The 14,275-nt window shown below is 39.4% G+C and overlaps 2 protein-coding genes across 5 annotated transcripts in view; both read left to right on the forward strand.

The window, feature by feature from the left end:
* LOC123967290 (zinc finger protein 385C-like) overlaps positions 1–14,275 on the forward strand; it is a 611,432-nt gene that overhangs the window by 266,445 nt on the left and 330,712 nt on the right. The gene's annotated exons all lie outside the window — the stretch shown is intronic.
* Positions 1–14,275, forward strand: part of stat5a (signal transducer and activator of transcription 5a) — a 56,967-nt gene that overhangs the window by 13,236 nt on the left and 29,456 nt on the right. The window contains exon 2 of one of the 4 annotated variants that reach the window (XM_046034355.1): positions 9,496–9,689. The exons of 2 other annotated variants lie outside the window; for them this stretch is intronic. The gene's annotated coding sequence lies outside the window, so the exon portion shown is untranslated. Of the gene's footprint in view, positions 1–9,495; positions 9,690–13,000; positions 13,017–14,275 lie in introns of those variants that run through there. One more of the 4 variants, XM_046034363.1, reaches the window with a different exon arrangement.

Genomic DNA, 14,275 nt, shown 5'->3' on the forward strand with positions numbered 1-14,275 from the left:
AGAAAGTTTTCTACAAAACATGTTGACACACATGTTGGTTTATCGAAGCAATCAAGTTACCGCCCAAAAGCCTCTGTATTTCCTTAGACATAAATGAAAATTACATCACATGGTAATAACCCTGATAGCCTTGAGGAATAACTGCTTGAGTGATGTGCTTGGGAGCTAATCAGTGAGCTAAAACAGGAATTCAGATCAATGATATTTTCTATTTAGAATAGTTTTTTAACCTCTTTATTTGAAGCACTTGAACACACTTCTGTGTCAAGTCCACATTTTTAAATTTTCTGAAATGCCTGATAAATTTACTTGTGGGAGACTAGCATCATGGGTGGTCTCATTTCAACTCTTTAAGCCACCGATATTGCAAAATAAATAGTCTATGAACTGAATAAAAAAATGCATGATTTTATATTCTTAACCCTATTCTTAAGTTTAAGTTAATAATTGACCTGCTATAACCAAATAAAATGGGCCCTGTTAATGCTTGAACTCAGCCCTGTCTGTCATGAAGTGTTGCTGGTGCTGTCGTTGCTGTGGGGCAAAGACCTCTGTGCAGTAAAGGTGGAGTTGACCTTTACTGAAAGCACTGAGCTTGCCATGAAGGGAGGGGAGACATGGTAAGGGGAGCAACAGTCGGGCAGAGGCGGGGAGGGTGGGAGGGGGGGTCCAGAGCTCTGGTGACTGGGTTAGATACTGTGTGTGAAAAACTGCAGTTATCTGACCTCTGACACATGACATGCTGGGAAGATCAAAGGGCAGAGCTCACAAAAGCTGCCTGCATTGGTGTTTACAGGAGGGTTGGTGGAAGAAAGAGGAAAGGAGAGAGGGCATACGAGAAGGACAATACCAAAGTGAAAGGGGAACTTAAACTTAGAGAAGCAGCAAGGTAATATTAAATATAAAGCAACAGCGGATAACAAAACTTAGATTATATTTTCGATAAAAACCTTTTTTGATAGTTAAATTCTTCCCGTTTTATAACAACTCAACCCTCTATCATTCAGGTGCTGCCTGTCACTGATGCCGTTAGACCAGTTTGAAGATGTTGAAACAATACATAACCCATATTTGCCTTACCACAGTCCCTCCCCTTGCCACACACACACACACACACACACACACACACACACATACACACACACACACACACACACACACACACACACACACACACACACACACACACACACACGCAGTTGTTTGTTCCACTGTCCCCATGTCATTGACGTAATGCATTCCTAAGCCCCCTTACATTAACCTTAACCTATATTGTAGCCTGAACACTAAAACGAAGTCTTAACCCCCTCTAAAGCAATCTTTACCCAAGGGACCTCAATTTTTGTCGACACTGTGACACAAGTCCCCATCAGTTTGTGTACATTCAGGTTAAAGTCCCCACTGGTCTATAAGAACATACAACACATACACACACACAGACATATGTGTACATACACCTTCTCTTTGATTCCTACCGCATGATGTGCTTCTTGGAGGTAGCAGAGGTCTCAAAGATTGAGTCTGTATGACTGAAAAAGGAAATGGACAAAAACGTGAACTCTTAAGATAAGAGTTAAAAGAGTTAGGACAAATGAATTGGGTGTAACTTTGAATAGAATTTCTCAGGTTAACTTTGTTAGAGTTGGGCTAACTTATGTAATCACACATAAATGTCAAATGGTTGGCTCCAGTAAACTAATTTAGCAGCACACCCTTTTTTCCAGCTGATGAAAAGCATTGATTTGACTGCCTGAATCCTCCTTATGGATTGGAGCTCATGCAGAGCATGATCATCTCCTCTCAACTCCTCACGCAGCAGGACAGCTAAGTCCACACCAGCCAGGGGTATGCAACAAGATCCTCTTACTATATATATGCGGAACAATGACTGTAAGATACTCACAGTTAGTCAGGTTGGGCTCTCTGACAGTTAGAAACAAATGTTATTCAACAGAGCAGAAAGGGTCTGCAAGAAAAATTATGTGATAAGCAATGTGTCAGTGGAAATACACCAAGGAAGAAATCAGCAACTTAAGTAGAGGAGTGAACACAACCATGTTAACAAGGGGAGAAAGAGAGAGAAAAAGGAGGAAGTGACCTAGTCTATATATATGTGTGTGTGTGTGTATATATATATATATGTACACATATACATGACGCTGTATACTGTATATATAACTACAACAAATTTGCATCTTTGAGTCATTGTTACCAAGTTCATTCTCCCCCCCAGTGATATTTAGCAGCAACATTTTGAGCAGCTGCAATAGCAAGGAGTTGACACAGTGATGTTGCTTTAATCTCACAGGAGCATATTAGCTTTTGCCTGTTATTAGAAATAGGTAATCACAAACTTCTTCATCCATATTCCCAATTTCCAAATAAAAAATGTACATCTAATGTGCATGCATGCTGTTTGTAACTATTTTTTACTGGAAATCCCTTGTTCAACCCATGAAGGAGCCTGACTGCCTGGTCCAGTAATAAGAAAATTCTGTTTTCAATTTTCTGAGATCTACCTCAAAGTCTCATTTCCTCCTGTGTCGTGGGATCAGACAATAGCTTCAGAAAATCCAGTCTCAGCATTCTGTGAGCCCAGGGGGGTTTACAGCACAGTCTCCTCATTTGCCCTAACACAGGAATATGTAAACAACATCCTCATCTGGGGCCTTATCACAGCTCCTCATTGACCTCCCCCCACATCCCCTTCTACAGGTCCCGTCTGGGGCATCCACAGTTCCCTGGTCCCAGTTAGATGTGGAGGGCCCATATAATATGTTTGTTCACTTGTCAGATGGCATTTAACACACTGTTTGGGAAGACAACAAGGCTGGGGTTTGAGGAAGGGGGTCAACTGACAGGGGTGTGCAGGGAAGTCTGATGGAGAGGATCAAGGTCTGGTACTGTAGATTGTTTTTAAAATAAAATGAAATGTCATGTAATCCGTAAGAAAGTACATGAATCTATAGTCTGTACTTTAAGATGACTTTGGTTTGAGTATTTATTTGTAGGTAAACACAACTTGTTTTTATCATTATCACACATCTTTTTAAACTACCAGCTACCAATTACCTAACTTTACTACCAAAAGTATAATTTTGCAGAGATTTATGAAGTCTTTCAATGTTTTAATTCAGCATACCAGAATACAGTTCTTGAACTGCAAGAGTAATGGAATGAAATGGATGTGTTTGTCAGATTATATTAATCCTCTTGTTATTGTTGGACAAGACTAAACAATGTATGAACTGACAATTGAGAAGCAGCAGATCGTGAGCCGGTCATTTATGTTCCTTATAGTCATTGTCTGACTCCAGACAAATGTCAAAGAGTGTGGCAGAGGTGGTGCATTGTAAGGCTAGGTGCTGCTCATGACAAACATGTTTCTCTGGTGATTGAGTGATTTACCAGAAATGGACACTTTTGTTGGGCAAGGTCTAACCAGTTCGGATAAAGGTCAACTGTTATAAAGGGATGCGTAAAACAATTCTGCAATGTCACGTGTCAAGTCTCCATGTTTGTTCAAACTTTAAGATTTTTTTTGATCTCACTGTAGACTTATTATATCCTATTTTTAAATTAAAATGGGCCAATGAGATGAAAAAATATGGTTACTTATTTTAAAATAAAGTTATAAAATATGATAGCTGTAACTTTTTACAACTTTCCTACAGCTATTCATTTTCTAGATTTAACAATTTTGAAATCTGGGTTTGAGACAGGTTGTGAAAAATATTTTAGCCTAAATAAGACTAAATAAAAAAAGAAGAAGAAAAAAGAGTGGATCTGTACATTATACCTATTGTGCATTGTAGACAATACATACCATAACTTGCAGTTTTGATGTCTCAAATTAAAGGCAAACTTCTGAGAGACTTATTATTGTATGTAATTATTAGCCTTGGAACCCTTATATAGATGTCATCCAAGGGTTTCTCTGGGTCTTTCCTGCTAATAATTCACAGAAAGCAAGTGTAAGTTGTCAGTATGAATCTGAGAATATGTGATATTTTATGGCAAAGGAAAGTTTTTTTTTCAGTATTTACTTTGCTCTTGTGGGGACACTTGCTGTGAGCTGAACTGTCACTGTGTGTGAATGTGCAGGTACTAATTTGGCTTTTTCTTCTCTTCAGGGGCCCCTCTTTCCAGGCCTAGAAAAATACTGGTGTCAGGGGGACCCTGTGGCAGGTCCTGGCTCTGAACAATAGCTTCAGTCCTAATTTTTGCTCTGGTCCACTAGCTGAGGAAAGTAATTTATGTCTAATCAAAGATAAGCAATTGTGACTCTTGATTGTGTATAGATGCAACTGATGTCAGCCAAAAGATAGCAAGTGCTTCCCACAGATAATTACAGATTAATTTGCAGACTGTTTTTATGCAGCAGCCAGGATAATCCATTCCACAGAGAGTGAAAACACTGACTTGGTGATCTGATGAATAAATGGGTAATATTGGGCATTATATTAGCAAATGTATAGATTGTCTAAGCACTGTTTTTACATGCCTTTGAGACAGAAGGCAGGCAGAAACATTCAGTCATGCTGCATGCATGTGGAAATGACACAGCAGTTGGGGTTTAAAAAAAACATGATGTTGCCAAAGGTCTGTGTTAGCAGATTAGAGGTCCAGCACATTGTTGTGTGCTAAGAAGAGAAGAAGAAGGGAAGTTATGACAATTACCCCAGCTAACACATGGACCAGTAAACTTATTTGTCTGGATCTGTTGCATGTTCTTTGTTTCCAGTTCATGCTGTATGTAGGTTAAGCTTCTTTTGAGCGATTATTTTGGAAAGGGTTTTTCTTTCTTATCAGTCAGCCTAAAGCCTTCTGCTCCATACATGTTGTCATTCCAGAGTCTTTTATTCAGATAGAAGAGCTTTTCTTGGTTGGTTATTTGTTATATAACAATGAATAACAATCAAATCAATAGTTAATTTTTTAATTGAAGTCTGTGAGCTGACAATTGAATAGCATGAATATGAAGCAAACACACTGTATACTAATGTATTAGGATTTTGGAGTCTGGAAAAGATTCTCGGAGAATTGACTGAGCTCAACAGCAGGAAGACAGATCTCTGCCTTTGGATTGCCTTGGACAGTAGGAAACAGAGATGGGTATTTTTCACTGCTCTGATGTTTTATTGACTAAACAATACATAACAGGCAGATTAGTTGATAATAAAAACGGGGTTGCACCGAATTGTTCACATGAAAAGTGACTGAAAAAGTCAAGAACAAAAAAAGCGAGTTAGAGAGAAAAAACCCTGGCTCTTTGCACAGCTGGCCAATCATGACATGAAGTGAGTGTGAGATTGTTGGTTTCAAAAAGTTACAGAACTTGTCAGATAAAGCACCTCGATTCCGACATCAGAACGGTGTGATGGGAGGGATTCCCGAAGCATTCTGATGAAGCATACTAGCAGCTCAAAGGGTAACCAGTCGGGCTTAGAACTATTTTCTGTTTTTACACTATCCTGCACTGATGTCTCATTATAGCAGACAGTGACAACTGGCTAGCTAGTCATTCCTGCTGTCTGTTTCTGCTCAGTAGTTTTCTGGTTGCAGGGTTCTGCTCCAATAGTGGCTCCAGTCTAAACAAGCTGGCATTCCTGTTGCCGCGGATTTGAGCTACAGGCCATGTCCACATTTAACACTCCCTCTGGGCGTCAGATTATATAACGTCACCCACTGGTTCTCTGTAGTCGACACCAACATGCATGGATGCACACATACGTGTAGAAACACATAAACAAATACACACAAGGACTGCTGTCCTCCGTGCATGCACAAATGCAGCAATGTGATATAGGCCAAATTCAACATCCAGAAGAGAAAAGCAAAGCTCAGTGGGTTGTCACAAGGCAGAGACAGATAAGACAAATACAGAAGTAACTGCCTTAAATTTGATACATCACTATTATCTATGTATAGTTTTAGTCTTACTGCTTCTTGCTCTGACTAATACTAAGGCTGAATTATATTGGACGAAAATGACATACACAATTTATGTAGCTCCAGTTGGGGAAAAAATAATGACATAAACTTAATTGGCCGACGGTGGATGTCTGGAAGACAGGAAAATATCTCAAAGAGGTGGTATTATGCTCGTTTTCAGGTTCAACATCTTATTTAGGGGTTGCACCAGAACAGGTTTACATGGTTTAATTATTAAAAAACACCAAATCTTTGACATACTGCACATTGCTGCAGCTGCTCTTTTCATCGTGTGTGTTGAATGCTTCGTTTTAGATATGGAGTGATACATCTTGCCTCTACATATTTGTTGGGAGTTGCACATGCGCAGTGTGGTGAGTTATTAATCTGTAACAAAAATATTTTTCATCCATAAAGTTTTAACTGAGCTCACAGTAACAACTTTATGTCCATTGACTGCCTGGAGGGTAGCTAGTGTTTGGAAGTGAGAGTAGAGGTGTGTGCTGCAGCTCAGTGTTTTTCCACTGGTGTTTTTGAGGGCGTCGGACTAGCCGCTTGGCGAGCGTTATATGACGCGCATTTTGCTTTCATCCATGTGTCATCATACGGATGAAAGGACTACAAACGAGCTGTTTTCAGGCAGTTCAGAGCAGTGTTTTCTGTGGGAGATGGGAACTCCCTTTGGGCTTTTTCACTTAGCAGACCTAATGCACAAAAAAGATATATAACTCAATAACGGAGAGGGGAAAAGCTAAAAAGCATAAAACCACCTCTTTAACACTTAATGATAATAATAATATGCTTTTTAAGAATAATTTTAAGTACATGCCATTTATAGTTACTTGGGTTAAACAATAGAATAAAAACCTTTAGGGAATACATGCCTGGGGCTCCTGATATGAAACACTGCAGTAGATTGTCTTGGCGTTTGTGTTAATTGTACTGTGAGTGCAGTGGAGAAAGACTTGACAACACAACCAAAGCTCAGCTGCTAGCTTGTGTCAGCTGTTTGCATCTTCATCTTTTGCGTTTTAAACAAATGAACACAAACAAACACAAAGATTGGTTGCTGTTAAACGTCTGCGTGCTCAGTGTTTGCGTCAACACCTTTGCAGATCATTATCTGCAATATATACAAAGTGCAAAATCATGCACTGTAACAAACTTCATACTTTGTAGATATGGAAGTGAATTGAACATTTGCAATTGGATCAAACGTCTCATTTATCGTTGTCATTTGTCTGTGCATTCCATGAAGCCAGTTTTCATTATGATATTAAATATTTTTGTGCAATTTATTTTGCCATGGTAAAACTATTTAAACCTACTGTACAATATGAAGGTTGAAATGCACTTCAACAAACAAGAGATTCAGTCTGACACATGAAAGTACTTAAAATTTTCCTTTTAACAGCTGCAGTCATTTCACCTCAAATACCCTGACTTGCTCTTAGACATCTGTCCAGATGGTTGGAGAGTGTGAGCCGGGGGAACAAAACAGATCATTGGCTGGTCGAGCTCTGGCTGAAACGGGTTTAGAGCCAGAGGTTGAGAGGCTAGCAGGCCAGCTGAGCACAATGAGGTCACAATGCCAGGGAGAGTACAGCAATAGAGATTTGCAAGAGGCACTCATTCCCTCCCTATGAACCACGGAGTGAAACCACATGGCGTGAGTATCTAGCTATGTTTGCATTTGTGAGTTTCATTCTAAAAAAATTTGTGAGTTTCATTCTAAAATGAGACATCTGACATTTGAGAAAGTACAACTCACTTAGGAATACTTACTACTGTATATATACAATTGACTATCCCTATTAATGTACCCCGCCTTTTGCCTGCTGTCAGCAGGGATTGGCTCCAGCCCCCCCTGCAACCCTGTACACAGGATAAGTGGTTGACGATGAGTGAGTGAGTGACTATTGCTATTTATAGAATACTGTTTTATCCAAAACTACTTTAGCAAATATGAGACACCGGTTAACGTAAGTGCACAAAGCTGTTTATTCAAAAATATTTCCTGAACAATTGAAGTTATGTGTTATGTTAGGTTTCATAACTGAGTAAGGACATTTTCAGTTTCACTGTACTCATGGTAAGACTTTAAAAGTCACTTGGGGATCTTAAACTAAAGATCACAATAGAATGAAAAGATATTGCAGCCTCTCTTTACCAGGCCACCTCCTTTAAATAGTCTGCTGCTTTCACAAGGTTGCAAAAGGCCACAATTGCCACATGTCATCACTAGTAAACTAAGGCATCTCTGTTGTAAAAACAAGGCTCTGCTAATGCACAAAGAAAAATGTTTAAATATTTTACTTGCTACATGTAGTAGATAGAGCTGAAACGGTGTGAACCGTCATTATTATAGTGACCAAAATTAGACCACTGTCAGTATTATGGGGGTATTGTTAAAATGTGCTGAAAATGTACTGATACACACAAGTTTTATATTGAAAACCACAAAAACAATTTGCAGCAAAATGCATGTTTTGTATGTATTAACATTAAAATAATAGCCAATATCTTATGTAAACATATAAAAACCATTTCAAATGTGCATTAACATTAAATATGTTATAAGCCCATGCACAATGTCCATAAATAAAAAAAAAAAACATTGATACATTTTACAACAAATTCGACAACTACTGGATTTTAAATGAACAATATATGTTGGATGAGTACCTAACATATTATCATGTGCAATGAGCGAATAGTCTGCAGACACACAGCACGCACAGGAGCAGAACAACGTGTTTTTACACCTTCACCTTTGACACCTTCAGTTTACAAGCTATTGGCAAGTTAGACAGTTAAACCATAGCACGTTCCCTCATTCCGAAGTCCCCACATCATGCATTGAGCTACAAGTTAACTTACGTAGCATTTGTTTTAAAGCAGTGGGTGGAAGTGTTATGAAGATGGCTCATAAGATTGCCACCGTTTGCTGCAATTTAAGATTCCCTCTGCAGTTCTATAAAAACCAAAATACGACCAGATTTCAGACTTTGTCCTTGGAGGACTAGGCTGAAAGCTCTCCAGAGCACTGTGACTGACTTCCACCATGTTGTCATTGACCCAAAACAAACCCACATTGTATGCTACACATGTGCACCTGCATCGGGGAGGCTGTTGCCACCAGCATGCAAGAAAATCACCAATTCGCAGGAGTTGTAGCATCAGACAATATCCATGCATCAATTTCACTACCAGCAAATAATTCACACCGCTTTATGGGGAAAGGACATTTTCAGCGCGTTGAGACTTACAGATGTTTAGTTGATGTCTGCCACAGTATATGACCAGATTTCAGATGCACCTGCATCGGGGAGGCTGTTGCTAGACAGTATTTACCGTGAGTTTTTGAAAGTGCAGTAATCAAACATGGTAATGGTAGTTAAAATCTGTGACAGTAAAAGTAACCATCAGGAATTTTACCGGGGTTTATCATTAAACTGGTAACCGTTTCATCCCTAGTAGTAGAGTCATATCCTAGGCAGTCATATACTGGTTTGCTACTCAGTGCAATGCATGCCAATGACACACATCGTTATTTTCCAGGCTGGATAGCAGAGTCCGGCCACGTGCTGTCACCTGCATTATCTTATGACCTCCTGATTGATCCCACTTCATGCTGTCTGCTGCTCCATCATTCAGCCTGCAGGCTGCTCTGCTCAGTCAGAGCTCCAGCCAGTGACACAGACATAACATATTGCTGAAGCCTGCTGTTTCAGGCTTACAGGGAGGCAGGGAAGGTAGGTAGGAGCAAAGCATAGGCTCTGCAGTGGGTCCGGTGCAGCTGGTGATTCTTGTATGTTTTTTCAGTTTAACCTCAGTATCTTTAGTTCAACAGCCCAGTCCTCTAGTTTACATGTTTTCCTCATGCTTGTCTGGTGCTTAATTGTTCATACATAAATGTAATTTTGTGCTAACTGAAAGACATGCCTAAGTGCAAAGAACATAAATTGTAGCACAAGACATAATATTAATTGATCAAGAGCATTATCACCCATATAACAGCATTCAAATACACTCTAATAGCAATGGCCTCTTGACTATCCTCTAAAAGTCAGAGTTTAAAAAGTTAATGGGCCAGGAAATGAGAATTCCACCGCCAGTTAGTCTGTGGTCTTCTGTCAGTGGGAAGAACATTAAATGGAAGGTGTTGTCAAATCAGTATTTGGCAGCACATTAAAAAAAATAATACATGGATAATATAATAATAATACAGTGCCATGATGTTTTACTTTAATCATCAATTTATTTGGTTACACTGTAGAGTCTCCTGAGATACTTTTTGTTAAGCATGAAAGCAAATGCACAAGTATGAATATCAGAAATATGATTTCCATAATTGTTCAAAATGATTAGTTTATTATTATTGTAGTTTACAGTGACTTGCAGATGCTTTTTCCTTCTCGTTGTTTCTGTTTATTGCTGGATACAAGAGAATAAATTGAACCAAGATTTAATCTTTCCTCTCTACTGCTTACTCTGAGAGTTTTAGCAATCACACCATAATAATGTATGACTCCTACAACCTCAGGGGAGCCACTGAAAGCTTGTGAATAATAACTTTATTTTCTCACCGGAATAGGCTACTAGCTAGATTACTTTTTCTGTACTTTCACAGTCAGTGAGAATCTGCTTACGTGTTAACCGTTAAAGTGTAATTATTGTGACTGCAGCTATAATGCTGTCTATGGTCATATTTTCCTGTGTGATTTTTCATCCTCCACCCCAACCCCACGCCTTCTATTTGTCAGTCTGGTTACTTTAGAGCAAATGTTTTCAAACGGTGCTTGATCCACACATTTTCAGATTCAATGTGACTTACACTACTTAAGGATATATCATTCTACATAAATGCACTTAGAATTATTAGTTAAAAGGAGGGGGTAGGTGCAGGGGCGTTGTCAAATCCCTGCTTTAGAGAGGTGTTTGTGGTAGCTTGACCCTGTTTGCTAATGTTCACTTTTGTCCATTGTGCCACCAGCACGCTAGAAAATCACCAATTTGCAGGAGTCGTAGCATCAGACAATATCCATGCATCAATTTCACTACCAGCAAATAATTCACACCGCTTTATGTAAAAAAAATCCAAACTTCCCCTTTAAACTCATCACACACAGAGATTATCTTTCAGGGGAAAGGAAATTTTCAGTGCATTGAGACTTACAGATGTTTAGTTGATGTCTGCCAAAGTGTTGACAATATCTACACAATACCCCCCACAGGATATTGATCACTCATGTGAAAGCGGCTACTTAATGCCTGCCAGAGACTATCTTCTCCTTTTATTTGTAGAGGCTCATCATCGCAGCCAGCAGACAAAGAGTATCCTCAGGCCTCCGCTGCACTGCACTGTGGGTAACTGGCTACCTGGGGGCATGTGTAGGCTTTTCTTTCCTCTTTACACAATTACATTTGGTCTGAAGTGTTTCTGTGTGTGTTTTTGTGTCTAAGAGCACAATACAAAAGGTCAAATTTCAGCTCTTTAGTACAGATGTGCTGTATTTGAACATGACGACAGCGGGCCATTCTGCCATCTGTTTCGTCAAACTGACTGACGTATGTTGTTCAGTCTGATCCATGGATCCATCAGTGATTATTTTTTACTCAATTGTTGTGTTGTTTATAAAAAAAGATCAACATTTTCCAAACATCAACAAATTATTAACAATTATTGATGATGTGTTGAACACAATCAACGCAATTTTGAATATATGTTTATTCCAGTTGCTTACAAGTTGGACTGCCACCAATTTTTGTTTCTGTTTTTTCCATTTATGTCCTGACATAACAACGCTCTCTGTCAATGTGCCTCTATCCCCGTCAGTCTCTGTACCGTGTATGAATTTTTCACACATCTGTCTGTTTGGTATTCAGGCATCATTAAGAATAAGACAATACGCTCTAACAAATTATACTGTTGCTGCAGGCAAATGTTCTGTTGCTTGAAATGTACCTTTGTATGGAGTTAATTTTAATTTATCCATGCCACTGGCAGTGCCCTTTATTCCGCTTGGTCGTTTTCCAATTTAATTGTTATGTGTGCGTGTGTATTTTTCTAGCTGTCCTCGAGCATTCGGTTTTGGTCTTAAGTGAAAATCTACTCTCAGGTCATCTCACGTTTATAAATCTGTAATGGTAAATGGACTTGATTATGCATGTGTTCTAATTTACTTTTAGACCAGCTTCCCCTCCATCTGATTTGTAAAGCTCTACTTCAGTTAGAGATTTCCTCAATTTCTCATAATTACTTTCAGCTGTACCCTAAGTTGATAGTATATTTCTTGTTTTAAATAATGTGATTTAATTTTACAAATGTGTATAACAGTTATGATCCTCACATTTAAAAATAAGAACCCCTGGAGAGTATTTCATGAGTCAATATCTGTTTTATAACAATGTTCATGTGTTATGGGGGGATTTTCTTTTCAAACAATCGCTCAGTCTTGGTCTTAAACTGCGTCACATTTGTCATGTGAAAATCAAGAGCGCTGTAACTCCATTAGCTTGCAAGCTGTAAGTAATATGGCCACAAACAGACACACGGAAACGCACAATTTGCCTCTAACTGCTTCTGATTGGTGCTCATTTTGAGTATAGGTGGTTGTCAGCACAGCCTTGGTCCATTTTGGTATTCGTGTCAGTAGCAGCTCAAAAATGAGCTCATCTTGCTAATGTGTGAATGTGATTGTGACAGCCATATTTCACTCTGGTCCTTGTTTAGCCTGTTTGCATGGAAATATAACAACAGGAGCTGACACTGGGGCTGATAGGAAAGGCCTGCGGGCCAGAGATGTTCATCTCGCAATGTGATTTGCCCATCAAATGTTCCTTTTTTAGAGTTCAGTTAGTCTATTATACATAATATTTATGTTTTTTCACATTCAAATGTAAGACAATACATGTGTCAACACCTTCACATGTGCATGTATGCACACACACACACACACACACACACACACACACACACACACACACACAAGCACATTACTAAGCTAATGAGTGATTTTCCTCATGTTGACAGTGTGATGGGATGACGGTTGGAGCATAGCAACAGGACCTCAAGGCAGGTTGGACTGCACAAAGACCTTCTTGTAGTCGTCTGTCCCTCCCTTTGAGCTCCTAGCACATTCACTCGTCATGTGCTCCTCTGTGACAACAAGTCTCCCATGTCTATTTCTTCTTTCATTCTTTGATTTTGTGTGTTCAACATGAATCAACAGTCACATTTGTTTGACCCTCACTTAATGATCGTTGCCAGTTTTACGTAAGTTTGATACATTTGCTTCACCCTCTGGTCCGCACCAGCATGTTATCCATGTCGACAGGTTAGGCTGAAGTGAAAGACAATAAAGGCCCCAACCTTGATGTGCAGACACCGTCAGACTGAAGGGTAGTCATTTTTCACTGAGCTGGTGCAGCTGCTAATTTGGAATTAAAGTAGAATCTGCTGCGAACTCCTTAAATATTAAAACTCTGTGAAAGTTAACTATGAAAGGTGGAATTCTGGAGATAATTCACGACAACATTTGTGTTTGTGCCAGCTGTCTTCTGAAAAAGGTGAGAGTTGACAAGATGTACTTTGGCCAGCCTGTAGTGTTTGCATGCAGGAGAGCAGTCAGCTAGATCTGTGCTGGTGATGTAATGAGGATGTTTGACCTGATTGGGCTAATGTGTTGCGTCCTGATTGCTGCTCTGCACTCCAGTGCATTTCAAGGTTTGGTTGTTTGCAAAACCCATGTTTCTTCCCTGCCCCTTGACCCCGCCACCCTCTGCCATCTTTTCATAAATAAATCCCTGTTTACCCTTGTTTAAACTATTCACAAACATTGTCCTGTTCGTGTCCTTGCTACCATGAAGGTTAGTGTATTTTGTACCTGCAGATAACATGTTTGACCAGCCTTTAAAGGTGCTTTGTTTCTCTTTTTAAAAATGTCCCTGAATGGGCCACAGTTTCTGTAGAAATAGATGCAACCATGGGCGCTTGACATAACACCGGAAGTAAGTTATGGGCTTAATTTTGCACTTGGCAGTTTTACTCTGAGATGTTATTTATAAATGCTTGTAGCTCAGGGTGGGTGTGATAATACATAGCCTCTGTCACAGAGCAGTTGGACTGTTGGAGAGATGAAGGTAGGAGAATAGAGGAGCAGGGAAGTCGAGCAGAGGGGAGTTGTTTATTTAGACCTCCTTTATATACATAGACAAATAAAGTTTCCTGATTATTAGTTAAATGTGTTTTCCCTGCTGCTGTCTAGCTCTCCTCAGAGGGCAGCATCAAGAGTGAAATATGTGTTCCTTCCAACTACTTTTCAGAATAAATTGATCC

This window comes from Micropterus dolomieu, linkage group LG02, assembly GCF_021292245.1.
Source record: "Micropterus dolomieu isolate WLL.071019.BEF.003 ecotype Adirondacks linkage group LG02, ASM2129224v1, whole genome shotgun sequence".
NCBI classification, from domain to species: domain Eukaryota; kingdom Metazoa; phylum Chordata; class Actinopteri; order Centrarchiformes; family Centrarchidae; genus Micropterus; species Micropterus dolomieu.